Below are 14,455 nucleotides of genomic sequence, written 5' to 3' on the forward strand. Positions count from 1 at the left end.
TTTGACAAATCTAAGGGTATTTAATTTATCAGTATCTGTTGTCAGATGAAAACTTCCCCATCAATACCTTCTAATGGTTCAAAAATAAACTGTTACCCCCACAGATACATTGTTTTTCCATGCGGAAGCAAGTACATTAATTTCAGGGTCTCAAGGCATAAAAGTGATATTACCACTTGTGATAGGCTGCATAATAGTCCCAAAAGATGTTCTTCACCTAATCTCCAGGCCCTGGGAATGTGCTGCCTTACACAGCCAAAGGACTTGTAGATACGATTCATTTAAGGATCTGGAGACAAGGTGATTATCCCAGATCATCCACGTGAGTCCAAAGTAATCACAGGAGTCCTTAGATGAAGTGGAGAGAAGGACTCAAAGTTAAAGGAGGAGACAGCGCGGAGACAGAAACAGAAATAAAAGCAACGCACCTTGAAAATGGAGGAATGGGGAAAAGACAATGAAGACAGGTGCCACCAGAAGCAGAAAATGCAAGAGAATGGATTCTCCCCTCAGCACCTCGAGAAGGAACCCACACTGCAGACACATTGACTTAGCCTAATTAAAGTGATTTTGGACTTCTGACCTTTGAAACTGCAAGACAATAAATATGTGTTAAGTTATGTAAATGTGTCGTAATTTGTTATAGCAGCAGTAATACAACTAATACACCACTACAATAAGCAAAGGAAATAAAGTGCAATAGTGACAAACTTAAGGGTTTCCAGGAAAGAGAAACGAAGTGGTAAACTCAATCACAGGATTATATTAGTAACTGTAGTATATGTTACTTGCTTACCCTTTCAATCACATTATTGCTGTAATTATCATTATCATCCAATCAATATGATTACACCAGTATGTATAACTTAGACATGAAAATTTTTTTCTATTTCACTCTTCCCATAATTCCATGCAGCTACCCCTAAGCAACTATGTATCTGATGAAGCTAATATTTTCAGGGAAAATCTTCCATGTTAAGCAGAAAATTTACATCTAAAATTAAATTCTTTTAAGCCAGTCTGGGGACAATACCTAGAAAATTCAAACATTACTTCTCAAGAATACCACTAGCAGTGAATTTGTGACGTTATCTTCCACCAACTGAATCAAAATTAATTTTAAATATTTTCAAAGCAATATTTTAAAAAATCGTGTACACATTTTTTCCTCTTGGTAAAAATAAACCACTTCTCAACCATCCATTATATTTATGTTAGTTACATGAAGTCCATACATGAATTATCATACCACAAATAGAAAACTATTTAAATAGAAAAATCTCACTTGGTGCTGACAGAATGACAGCATAAAACTGTTAAGCATGAGGAGAAAGTTGTTTGCAGTGTAAATATTTCCCTTTTCCTATCAAAGTGTGTCCTGTGATCTAGCGCTCTTCTCTCCACATGCTTAAGTACAGCAAAAGTTATAAAAACACTCATTCTAGTTTTCTATACTTTAATGGTTGTAGAACATCAGAAGAGAATTGGGAGATGGGAATGTTTTGTGCTTGACATTGCATTTGAGGGGAAAATAAAAACTTGGACATAATATGTGGGATGTCTCCACAGTAATACATGGGAGGGCAAGAAAAAAATGCTATCAAATTTCTACCATGCGCTGAGCCCCTTATATCAACAAATATCCAGCCTTTCTAATGTACTAACAACCACTCTTCATAGCAGGTATTCTATTCCCAGCTTGTAGGTAAGAAACAAAGCTTCAGAAAGGGATCTTCACCAATTTCACACAGTCAATAAAAGGCAGAACTAGGGCAAATATCAATAATAAAAATAGCAATCTAATCCTAATTGGACCTGGCACTGTTCTAAGAAGAAAATCATTAACAAAGGATTTTGAGTTACCACACCCTTAGTCTCCCCATTTTACAAAAGAAGCAACTGGGGTAAAGTGAAGCTATGCCGTTTCTTTTCAAGCTCATATACCTAACAAGATACCACTTTAATCATGGGTCTCTGATAGATCGTGTACCTCATTTCTAGCGTTTGCTGAGATTTTTCTTATTAACCCTAAGCAAGTATTTGATCCCTGGTAAGTATGCTGTAATTTTTTCACCGCTCATTCTTATCACGGTTCTTCAAGAAAAGTACAGTTCAACACATTTGTCCTATTTGGTTACAAATTTTGAAATTCAAAATATGTATCACACTAAGCTGTTAGCTCCATTTGGAATTTTAAAAAACTAAATTTTTCACTCAGTTAAAAAAAATTGCATTGTTTACTCCCATATCTACAATATAGCTTATAAGTGTATATTTGTATTGAAAACATAATTTTCTACAACTTTTATAATATTTAAATATTATTTAAGGTTTTAATAATATTTACATATTTAAATAATACATTTAAAAACATAGTTCAACAAGTCCGAATAATCCATCACTTACTTATGACAGAATATTTGTTCAGTATCTTCTGTTTGTTCACTCTTGTGTAATATATCCTATTTTAAGAATCAAAAACTTCTCTTAATGTCAACACTACAGCCTCTTCACAATTCCTACTTATTCCTAATTACCCTTCAGGAGCAAATAAAATGAATTTATCCCAAATTTCTTTGCTTTGAAACAACTTCAGTGAAAATGGTGGTTGTCAACCATATCTACCATTCATATATCCCATTGTTTTCTGCATTAAATTTCATCTAATACTCCTTATGCCATCAGTGTCACTACAAAGGGGGACAGGGGATGAATCTCATCATGAACAAAGGTATATACACTAGATCTTAGGATGTTCAATCATTTCCTTACTCTATTATGTCCCATCTGAACTACTCATATTAAAATGAGCAACTATATGAACATGGTACTTTTAAGAAAGGATGTTCAAAAATTAGTTCATATCTTGTACAAATTTGTATCCAAGAAATCATGACCTAATAGGCATCACATATGTGAATGAAAAAATTCACTTTCAGCAATGAATGTTGATGACACTCCTTTAGCAAGAGTTGTACCGAGCTACCCACAACTCCTCAGCACTCACTATTCTCATACATGCGGTCGGACAATGTCCAAGGGTGCAGTGATTCTGTCCAGAGGCTTTTCTGGGCCGTTAGAGCTGTCTCAGCCTGTGTACAGGGTTATACAGACACTCTAGGGCATTCATGACTCTGATCACTGGAGCAGCCCTGTACTAACTGCAAATTTATGGAGGAAACTTTCAAGTCCTCTTGCCCCCCAGTTGGGGTAACTCTGTTACCTATTTCATGTGGTCTCAGTTCTCCAACAAAAATGATCTCGGCCTGCTCATCTTACTTCCATTTCACTACATGGCACAACTAGAAGTTGACTAGGTATTCTGCTTTAATGTATATGCAAAGCCCTCTTGTTCAGGAATGTTTGTAGAATAATATTTCTAAATTAGGAATACAATTGGTCTTGTTCTTTCCTGAGGGATAAAATGTCATCTCTCTTCTTCTCTCCCTCTCTCCTTTCTTCCTAACTCAGCTAACCCTCTATCTGAAAGAATTACAAAGGAAGAAATCTAGGGCATTGTTTAGCATTCTCAGGAGGATTGGAAATGTTGGAATGACAGCGAGTATCACACATACACTGCTTGAAGTATTTTGTAGGATCCAAGGGAAGAGAAAATTTTGACATTCCAGAAAATTTATGTCATCCTTTTAATATCAGGACCAGAAAGAAACAGGTCACACGGGCAAGAGCCATAAAACTAATTATCTTGACTCTTTCCAGAATACCTGAGCTATAAATGTACAGGGAATCCTGTAATCAGATGCAAAGTTGTGTATAATATACTTAGTTCCCAAATGTAACTAGGAATTTTATGTATATAATGTGAAAAATCGTTCCAAAGTATTTGAGACTCCAAAAACTTTCCTAGCTAGCATTCAATATTCTTGCTTAACTTCTCCTTATACCCCTAACTGTATTGAGCATGCATAGACACACAAAAGCTAGGATCAACTATTACCGCTTAAGAAAGAAAAGGAGGAAAAAGGCTGTATTATAGGGATTTAGTTTTCTTCCTCAACTCTTGAAGAAGCCTATTTGTATCAGCCCGTGTCAGACAACAAAGTACTTATCAATAAAGTTTTATGAATGTGGTCACATATGAAATATAAGAGCATTGAGTTTCTACCTCTCCTTTTCTCATAAATCCTATATCAGATAGACATTAGCTATATCTGCCAATGTTTCCACGGAATCTTAAAGACTATTCACTGCAAAGCTGTCAGTGTAGCCTGAAAGCAAGTTATGTCTGCGTTGCAACTTCACACTAAGTGGTTTAAAAATACAACTAAATGTGGCCTGTCTTTATCTTGATTATAAGACATAAATTATCCCAAGAATATTCTTAGTAAAAATTGGGTCTCCCGGTCAAGCCACTTCTATTAAGAAGGACACAGGTCAGTTTTTAGGAGTTTAGGTGTTATTTGGAAGTTAGGAGCATCTAAATATGGAATATAACTCCATTAAATTATAGTATATTTTATATCAAAGAGAAACGACAAAAATAAGAAATGTTTTAAGTATTTTTTCGTATAGCGTGTTCATATATAATTACTTCAGTAGTCTCAATGTAGTCATGCAATTGTTTGGGTAAAGAACTAAACTTGAAGTTAAATAGCATAGGTTTGAATTCTTATGGTTTATAACATTCATATATTTTATATGTTCCAGAATAATATGTAATTTCTAAGTTTATAACATAATAATTACAGAAATCTAGGTAAAGTAATACTTCTGTGACACAGTCTCTTCATCTACAAAATGGAATATTGCTTTTCTCCTTAAATTTATATTAAAAATTGGAGAAGTAATATATGTGAAAGAACCTTACATTAAATATGCAAGTTTTATTTGTTGAATTCAAACAGTCATTAAAGAACAAAATAAAACATTACATTTGGATTAACAAAGTAGATACATATATCTCAATCTGAGAAACCTTTAAGCTCTCTTGACCATAAAATGACATTGGATCCTATAAGAGAGTTTGGTAAATATTTGAAAGATATTTCAATTTCACACCTAAATGTTGATTCTGACATTTATTTCCTAAACTTATCATTTGTATACTTACCTGCTATTAAATCCACAGGGGTCATGTCACTAACTGTATGCCCACCGATTTTATTGAGAGGTATTCAGCAAGGCCCACAAAGTAAGTATTGAATTTTTTTAAAAAACAGACCCAAAACACCTAAAAGCAAAACACTTAGTAAATTCTTATAATCATGAAGATCACAAATTAGTGCTATTAGTAAGAAAGAAACTTCTAAACCAAATAAAGTCCTAATACCTCCAACGAATTTTGTCTCTCTGATACACACACACACGATTAAAAAAAAAATGAAGGAAATGTAAAAAAATAAATAAATGAAGGAAGTTCTGTGGGAAATGTCCATAATTTCATGCCCAGAATTTCTCTATCAATCTCTTTCCCCAAAGTTCTTCCGAGAAAATAAAGTTGCCTTTCTCTCAACGTTAACTCATCACTTTTCTCATAGCATTTTCAAAAGAAATATTTCCTGTCAGCCGGCCACTTAAACTTTGTGCTGTTAAAGAAATCCAAAAAGGTATCAATTTTGCAACAAAGGATAAAGAGGAGACGAAGTGAACCAACATGGCTTTTAAGCTAAATTGCCGTCACCTGTCACAGGTTGTCTAGCGAGCCTCAAGTTCCCTCTAATAAGCTTATGGAGGGTGCGGAGCAAAGGCACCTCAAGGTGCTCTGCGGGTTTTCCCCTGGTAAATTAGGCTGAAAGGAAAAGAGTCCCACCCCCTACCCCCAAACTTGGAGACCAGGGCTGCCCTGCCGAATGCTGTGCCCAGACCTCCTACTTCCACGCCCTTCCAGTCCTTTCCTCGGCTTGGAAAATTGGGCATGAGGCAAGCAAAAGGAAGGACAGAAGGCCAAAACGGGCATCCGGGAAGCCAAATTTCTGTCTCAAAAGCTCGTCTAGAAACGCGTACATAGCGCGTGCCTTGGGGACATCTCCTAAAACCCCGTTCACTGAAGCTAATTCCTCCCGAACGCCCCCACGCCGGCTGAGGATCGCAACCGCCCATCCGCCCCTCCAGCCCGTGCAGCCGCCCCCAAAACCTCCCGTGAATCGGGAAATGTCAAGGCAGCAGCGCTTGGGGAGCCGAGCAGCCTCGCCAGTTCCAAGTCTCTGGTTCGAGACCCCTCGCTTCGCCTCTTTGGGGAACTCACCTGGAGTCAGGTTTAGATGGCAGCCTCCACCCAGGGGACCGGGAAGCGGCCCCGGGAAGCGCCGCCGCGTCCTGTGAATAACGAGCGCAGCGCAGCGGAGCAGCTCCCCCTGGACTGGCCGCTCCCCGATTCCTCCCGCTCTGTCCGGGAACCGTCCCTCCGTTCTTTCCTCTCCCTCCCCTGCCTGCAGCCGCCGCGCTCCCTCCTCCTGCTGGCGGCGCAGGGCTGTGCTTCCGCCTCCCTCCTGCGGGCGCACGAGCTGCCCGCGCTGCTAATGAGCAGGCTCCAGGCTCCGCCCGGCCAGGGGTGCGCACACGCCCCACGCCGGAGACGAGCTCCCGGGAGCGGAGCTATGGATACGCCTGGTGCGGCCGCTGGAGAAATGAACTGGAGGAGGCATCCAGCATCTCACACTTTCTGGCCACTCAGCTTAACTAAGCCATAACCCCAGACTTCTTCCTAAATCTCCAGTAATTTACAGGTGCTGAAAAGTCAATGAGGGGTTTGAGCACAATCTGTGTTAACAGTATTGCCAGTATAGAGATGCTAATCTGGCTAGATTCTAGGGATGAAATGTTCAAGGGACGGTATATGATTCTTTCTGGTGGTTATTTTGACATATTTTGGCTATACTTACAGATCTGTAAAATAAACCAGCAATCTTCTAATCATGACAACACAGATTCCTAATTGAAGGCAGCTGATACTTATTAAATACCAGGCTCTGTTTAATAGGCTCTTCTTTCCCAGCTGATCTTTACTACAATTCTGTGAGCACTACTAGCACCCCTATTCTATATTTTAAGAATTTGGGTTTAACTTTTAAAACAAGACGGTCTTAAAACAAGACTAAGGATCATGTCCAACCTTGCAGAGATTCTAAGTTTCTGAGCCTAAATAATAACTGAAATCTGTAGCTCCCACAACCCATAGCCTGTGTATAATGTGTTGCAGCATCTTGGATGGTACTGTGTAACTGAACCAACAAAGATAATAGGACCATCAGCAAATACACACCACGAGACTAATGAATACCTAGAATCCTAGTGAGACTTGTAAATAGTCAAGCACCCTAAGTAACAATAGTTCAAGTGCATGCTAAACATGGTGATTACTTATAAAAGAACAGCAACCAGTATGAGTGAAGACAGGCAAATAATGTTCAAAATGTTCAGAATCAATGTCCAGCCACTTATAAGTTGAATTCCCCACTCTAAAAAGGAGGCCAGATGTGATGTATTCTAAGAAGTCTACAATGGGCGTGGTCTTTTCGCAACCAAAAAGGGCTTTTTAAACACTTATTTCCCATTAAGAATATGCAATAGCTAATTAATATTAAATCTGAAAATCAGTGATAATTTATTTCAACTAACCTTACATGAAAAAATCATTACTCATTCAAGCTTTTAGAATTAGATTAAATAGCATTGAGTATCAAATTTACTTCAACCCATAGAAATAATAGACAGTTAATTAATAAAGTAAGTAATTTAATTAACTTTACTTTTGTGTCATGATGTATTTTTCCTTAGGAAAAAGATAAGACATTTTTTCCATGGTATAAAATACTAGAATATGACTCTTATATTTTTCTTCATGAAGATTAAAGAATTAATAAAATAAGTACAGACATATTGTCAACAAATCTATCCAGATCATTCATTCTCCACTCAAGAAATTATGCTAGGCAAGCTTTATTTCTCCATATGTACAAGGCAATTCAGAGGTCAAAAATTTGAAAACACTTCAATGAACATCAACCATTAATTAACTAAGAGTAGATTTTATTTATAAACAACTTTAAAAGACTATAAAAAAGGTATAACAAACTTCTACTTTATCAGTACTGCTACTCCTGTTGAACACAAAGATATATAATTATAGTTTTCTCCCTATTTAAAATATTTATTGATTCTGGCATAATAATGTCATACTCATCCCTCAATAATCAGTGTACATGGAACCAGAAATCTTTTCTTTCACCTAGTCAATTTAAGTATTTCTGTGTTTTGCATGTTAACACTCTATTTATTCTGTGTTTCTAGTGCTTATCCTCAAAATTTTTATAGTTCCGTTCACATATGAATTCTACCAATCAGCACTATATATAAATAATGCAACGTATAAAATGTGTTAAATAAATGGATGTAAGATTTATGCTAAATTTTTCACATAGTAAGTACTTCAAAACCCTTATTATTTTTCCTTAAGCTTTTATGTGCATATATTTTATCTCTCCAACTAAAGAATAAACTTCTAAATAAGAAGAGTTTTGTCTATAAATTTTACGCATTTTAATACATTATTAATCTAAAACCTTGGACTAGAGTTTGGAATTCTTTTATGTATTCATTTATTGATTCAAAAAATAGGTGTCCATGCCATTTTTTCTAAACCTTGTGCAAGATGTAGGGTATACAATGATGTCCAGACTTTAGAGTCCTTGACCCCATGGCGTTTAAAGTGCAGTACTGTACAGTAATTTTAAAATCTATTTATTATTATTTAAAACAATCAATGAATACATTCTTGTCGAAAATAACTGAAAAGTCTGTCTGAATTCCCTGGCCAAGGCCAAAACATGAAAGCAAAAGAGCTGCCTGAAAACAGTGCAAGCCACTCTCCAGAGGGTTTCTCTGTTGAAACAGCACATCGCATTATGGAAATAATGAGAAAAATTAGTAACTGTGCAAACGACAACACATAGGCATCTTTGTGGTTTCTGATCTTTTAGCATCGTCGAAGCAAGACCACAAACCTTTCAACACCAGGCGTGGTATTAATCTTGCACAGAATATAATGTTTTCACATATTTTATTCTGATTTCCTACAAAGTAATTTCAATTTCTAGCTAAAGCTAATGGATTTTTCTAGTGAAAACATTGTGTACCGAATGACTTTCCAGTGAGATCCGCGTACCATGCGCCATGTTCATGTTCGTGCTCATTTCTCTGAAGTCTGTTTGCCTTTAATTCACCATAATAAAATTCCTTGTGTACTTTTATTGGCAACCATTGCATAGTGACACTTGCATCCAAATGTAATTCCATTTGAGCTTGGCAGTGTTTGCTTTTTTATCAGAAGAGGAAAGTTAGAGGGAACAAGGGGCAAAGATGTGTGTAAGAATATCTGAGGGACCATCACAGCATCATCACAAATTCAAGATTTTTTTGAAACATTAGACAAGGGACTCACAGCCATGCCCTGGGATGGCTGAAACACTTCACAACCTGCTCATGTTTATGACCAAAATCATCACCTAAAATGAATTCAATGTGTCAATATCATAATATTGTTTGTGTATAAGTAATCATGAAGCAGTTAGGGAAGGGAGTATAATCTAGTAAGAAATTGGAACAAAAAGTGTTAGACAAAATTCAAGAAGATTTAAAAGAAGAAAATTAACCTGTCTGATCTGAACAGAATTGGAAAAGCACATCAATCATAGCTCTATACATTGACCATAGACTTAAAGCATAACATAAAAATAAAGAAGGCAGATAACTCAGGAAAACATTTTTATTAAATCTACTCCATAAAGTTTTCCCATACTTTTATTTTACTAACAGGAGCATACATTTAAATCTGACAAAATCATATATATTTTGTTGATTCAATTTGTATCAGATAGAGGAGCATGTCCCAGTGCTATGACAGTGAGTTGTCACTATAACATACCACTGCTTTACATCTTACCCACAGGCTAAAATGTTTACCCCTAGAGTCGTGACTTTGTATATGACAGGAGATTGCTACTAAAAGTAAATATATTTGGCTGAAGGGTAGATACAACTTTAGGCCATTATATCATTCACTAAAATTTAGCTGGCATTTACATATTTACCTGCTTAGTTCATATGACAAATATGTTTGAGAGACTGCCATATACAAAAAAAAAAGATGGAACCATCTTACAAATTTAGAGATTACTTAAAGAAATGGAACTGAAGGGTTAACTGTGATGGCAAGAATGAAGAGAGCAAAACCAGAGGGTACTTCAAGGAGAACAGGCATGAGAGAGGCATTATAATTTGGAGGGTGCTATGATTTGAACCTATGTGCCCATCCAAAGTTTGTATGTTGAAACTAAAATCCCAGGACAATGACATCAAGAGATGGGGCTTTTGGTTAAGTGATTAAGTGAAGAAGGATCCACCCTCATGAATGAGATAAACGTCCTCGTAAAAGATGCTTTAGAGGAATGCCGGGCTCCTCAGTCTCTTCTGCCATGTCGTTACATTGTCCGTTTTTGCCCACTTTTGTCACGTGAAGACGAAGCAAGAAGGTGCCACCTCGGGACCAACTGCCAAATCTCCACTGCCTTGATTTCGGACTTCTCAGCCCCAGAACTGTGAGAAATACATTTCTGTTTTTTATGAATTACTCAATCTGTGGCATTTTGTTATAGCAGCATACAGACAAAAACAGGGTAAACAGCCTGGTGAGAGTGGATATTTTAGAAACTTGAGATGATTCAATGTCGCTGATTCTCCATTTTCTCATATGTAAAATGAAGGAAATAATGCTGATTACTTCATAGTTCATTGTACAAATTAAATTAACTATGTAAATAAAGCAAGCAATATAGTTCCTTTTATCTGGTATACATTGTTTAAGTGTTGTTGTCATTACATGAGGAAAACAAGAACTTCCCCAAACAGAAGGATGTGGGAACCAAAACTAAGATATAAGAAAGGACCAAAGTTCACTGTGACAATCTGGTCAAGCGCTGGTTAGGGAAGATAGCATAATGTTACGCATAGATATTATTTGAGGATAATTTTCCTCCACCCCGAACTCCTCTAGCACTTTCCCTACGTCTTTCATTGCACTTCTTCATTTGTCTCTTTAATTACGGTTATTTATATAAATCTTTTAGCTTCCTACAAAAATAAGCTTGTAGTGGGACAGATTCTTGAGGATCTATGTCAAAGCAATTTTTCTATTTCCTACAGCAAGTAACCCAGTAGTAATCACACAGAATTTGTTAAAAGAATAAACATAGGAAGATTAATTTCCATTTTTTTCTTTGCTAATTTTTAATCAGAATTATACCATTGTTAGGGAGGGAGAAATTATAAATTGAGGACATGAGTATTAACATTTAAATCTGTTATTCTGCTTTATTTTAGAGCTTGCCATGTTTTGTGATTAAAAAAAGAAACAGGACATTCTATATAGCTGTTGCAAAACGTGTGGTCTGTTGGTGAACTAGCAGCACCAGCATTACCAAGATTTCCTTAGTTTGCAGGGCTACTGAGTCAGAATTCGCATTTTGACAAAACTCCAGGTGATTCATGCTCTGCATTTAAGTTGGAGAAGCACTGTTCTATAGTTCTCCTTATGTCCTAAATGCATTGTCAGTGAAAGAAAATACTATACGTATGATAATAATAACGGTAATATTAACAAAAATGTAACTATTAGTAATTTTCTATGCTCTCCCAGATACTAAGTCCTTTATTTAATACTTGTGATATTTCTGCGAAGTTGCAATTGATATCACCTACTAAACTGATACTCAGAAATCTGAAGTAATTCTCCAAGGTCACAAAGCTAGTGAATCACAAACCAGATTTTTAAACTCTTGCTGCTTCATTCCAAAGACTAAACCGTTTCTAACTCACGGTTAATACATTTGCTTCTGCCTTCCATTTCCTAAATATGGTTTCCTTTCTATTTCATTAGCTTTACTTATACATGACTGATTTTTAACCCTCTCTAACATTTGCAGAATATGGTGTACTATGGTTAATAAGGACAATACCAAGTAATATCCTGTTGAGAAAGCGTGCAGAAGTAGCATCAAAAAACAGACTTTTTCCAAAATGTTTACTAAAAACTTTCAATAAAAACAAGATTTTCTACTTAGAATTTCTACCTTGCATAACTCAAATGGAGCATGACTATTAAAATGACAAATAGATTCCGTAGTTGTCTAAGAGCTAAGAATAAGAATTGCTATATAAAAAAGCATAAATATGCCATATGAATGACATGTATAAGAATCATGGGAGTGCTATTTGGTATTTAGTATTTAGTTCCATTCTGCAGCATGATCAAAAAGAAGCATCTGTATAGTTCACTGTGCATTATAGCACAATAAATCACCTCATTAGGCTCAGATATATGTAAAGATTTACAGTCTGGGAAAGTCCACTAGATATTCTTAATCACTTCTTAGACTGTACTGTCCCCCATATTTCTCTTTTTCTATAGAAAGGTTGCACATGGAAAGGCTTTATTTGAAATCCAGCAATGAATGGAATGTCTGTGAAGCAAGAAATAGATGGAAATTGACATTTTAAAAGAAAGTTTGGCTTCTGAAGAGATACAGCTGTGACCTTGGTCTTTTTGTTGGAGAGAAGTATTCCCTAGCCTTACTGTACTATTTTTCCCAAAGCACCCTCTCTATTGTTCTCCCTTCATCTCTGGCTCGTATCATATGGCCCCTCCCTCATTCTATCTGGTGAGTTCTGAGAAAAATGCTTAAATTCTGCAGAGAAGATTGAGAACAATGCTAAATATTCCTCAGAGAAGCAAAATATTATGTTAACAGTTTATATTTTCACATGAAATTGTCTATCTCTTCTCTCTGTCTCATGTGTGTATGTGTGTATGTGTATATATATATATGCATATAATATACAGTAGATATGTATATATAGAGTATAATATTCAGTATATATGTATATATAGTATAATATACCGTATATATGTATATATATACAGTGTGTGTGTGTGTGTATATATATATACATATATATATATATGTATATATATACTACCATTTACCTCCCAGGCTATACGTCCTGACATCTTAAAAGTAGAAAGCCCTCACAGGCCGCGGTTGCTCATGCCTGTAATCCCAGCAATTTGGGAGGCCGAGGCGTGCAGATCACCTGAGGTCGGGAGTTCAAGACCAGCCTGACCAACATGGTGAAACCCCATCTCTACTAAAAATACAAAAAATTAGCTGGGCGTTTTGTTGCGCACCTGTAATCCCAGCTACTCAGGAGGTGGAGGCAGGAGAATCACATGAACCCGGGAGTCGGAGGTTGTGTGAGCCGAGACCATGACATTGCACTGCAGCCTGGGCAATGAGAGCAAAACTCCATCTGAAAAATAAAGGTGGAAAGGCCTTAAAAGACTTTTGAAAATGAGATTTGTCAAATATTTATTAGAGATGAAGAAAATAAGTGCGGACCCACACGTAACTTGTCTGAGGTCACAGAAGTAGGGACCCACACGTAACTTGTCTGAGGTCACAGAGGTAGTCATGCTGCAGCAGCCTTATTGGTTTTCCTCTATGACATACATTATTATTGTTTTTGATCATTTCAAGAGGTTTCTAGTCGATAGTGGGACAAAATTTCTAATTTGGGAACCTAATTTTCTCTGCAAATCTTCTTTACATCTCTAGCTTATTAATACACCTCAGAAGTGTTACAGGAATTAATTCGCAGGATTTTGAAGAATATTTTGAGGTATGCTGGGAAAAATCATGTCAAGTGTCAATGATTAGAAACTAAACAATCAATATTAGATATTGTAAAATTATATTTAATCTTCCATATGGCATAAATAAGTTATTTTAATGTACAGTCGTTGTACTTTGTAAACTTGCATATAAAATATTTGAAAAAATAACTTTCAATATGTAAAATGTAAATATACAAAGGAAAGGATCGGAAAAAATAGATAAAAATAATCAGGCTAAGAAAACACTACAGTGTCACCCTCAGAAGACTATAGAAGGATTCTCACCCTCGAGAAACAGAGGAACTTGAACATGGAAATGACCCTCTGCTGGCCATACTGATTATGGTACATAATTTTAAAAGGCTTTTAGAGAGAAGGGAAATGTTTTATTATGCATTCAGCACAGTGTTATGGTGATGTTTCTTAACTATCAGCTATTTTTAAAATTCCTATAATCTTTCTATAGATGACAAAGTTACATAAATATGAAGGATAAGAAGGGCCCCTGCAAACCTGATAATACAATTCTCTTTTCAATGATAACGTATTTCTAAGCGCGCATCTCCTAATCATATTGATGTGCATTTAGTGTTCTTTTACCTACACCTGTCAAAGTGGCTAAAGTAATCCTTCATGAGGAGATAATTTTTTCCTTTAGGTGATTTTTTCCGCATAATACTCTAACATTTCCAATTCCATCTTTCTCGAAAAAGTTTACATGATATACATATACAATTACTAAAACTTTGGCTGCATAAATAATTTAAA

Source organism: Symphalangus syndactylus, chromosome 6, assembly GCF_028878055.3.
Source record: "Symphalangus syndactylus isolate Jambi chromosome 6, NHGRI_mSymSyn1-v2.1_pri, whole genome shotgun sequence".
In the NCBI taxonomy this organism is placed as follows: domain Eukaryota; kingdom Metazoa; phylum Chordata; class Mammalia; order Primates; family Hylobatidae; genus Symphalangus; species Symphalangus syndactylus.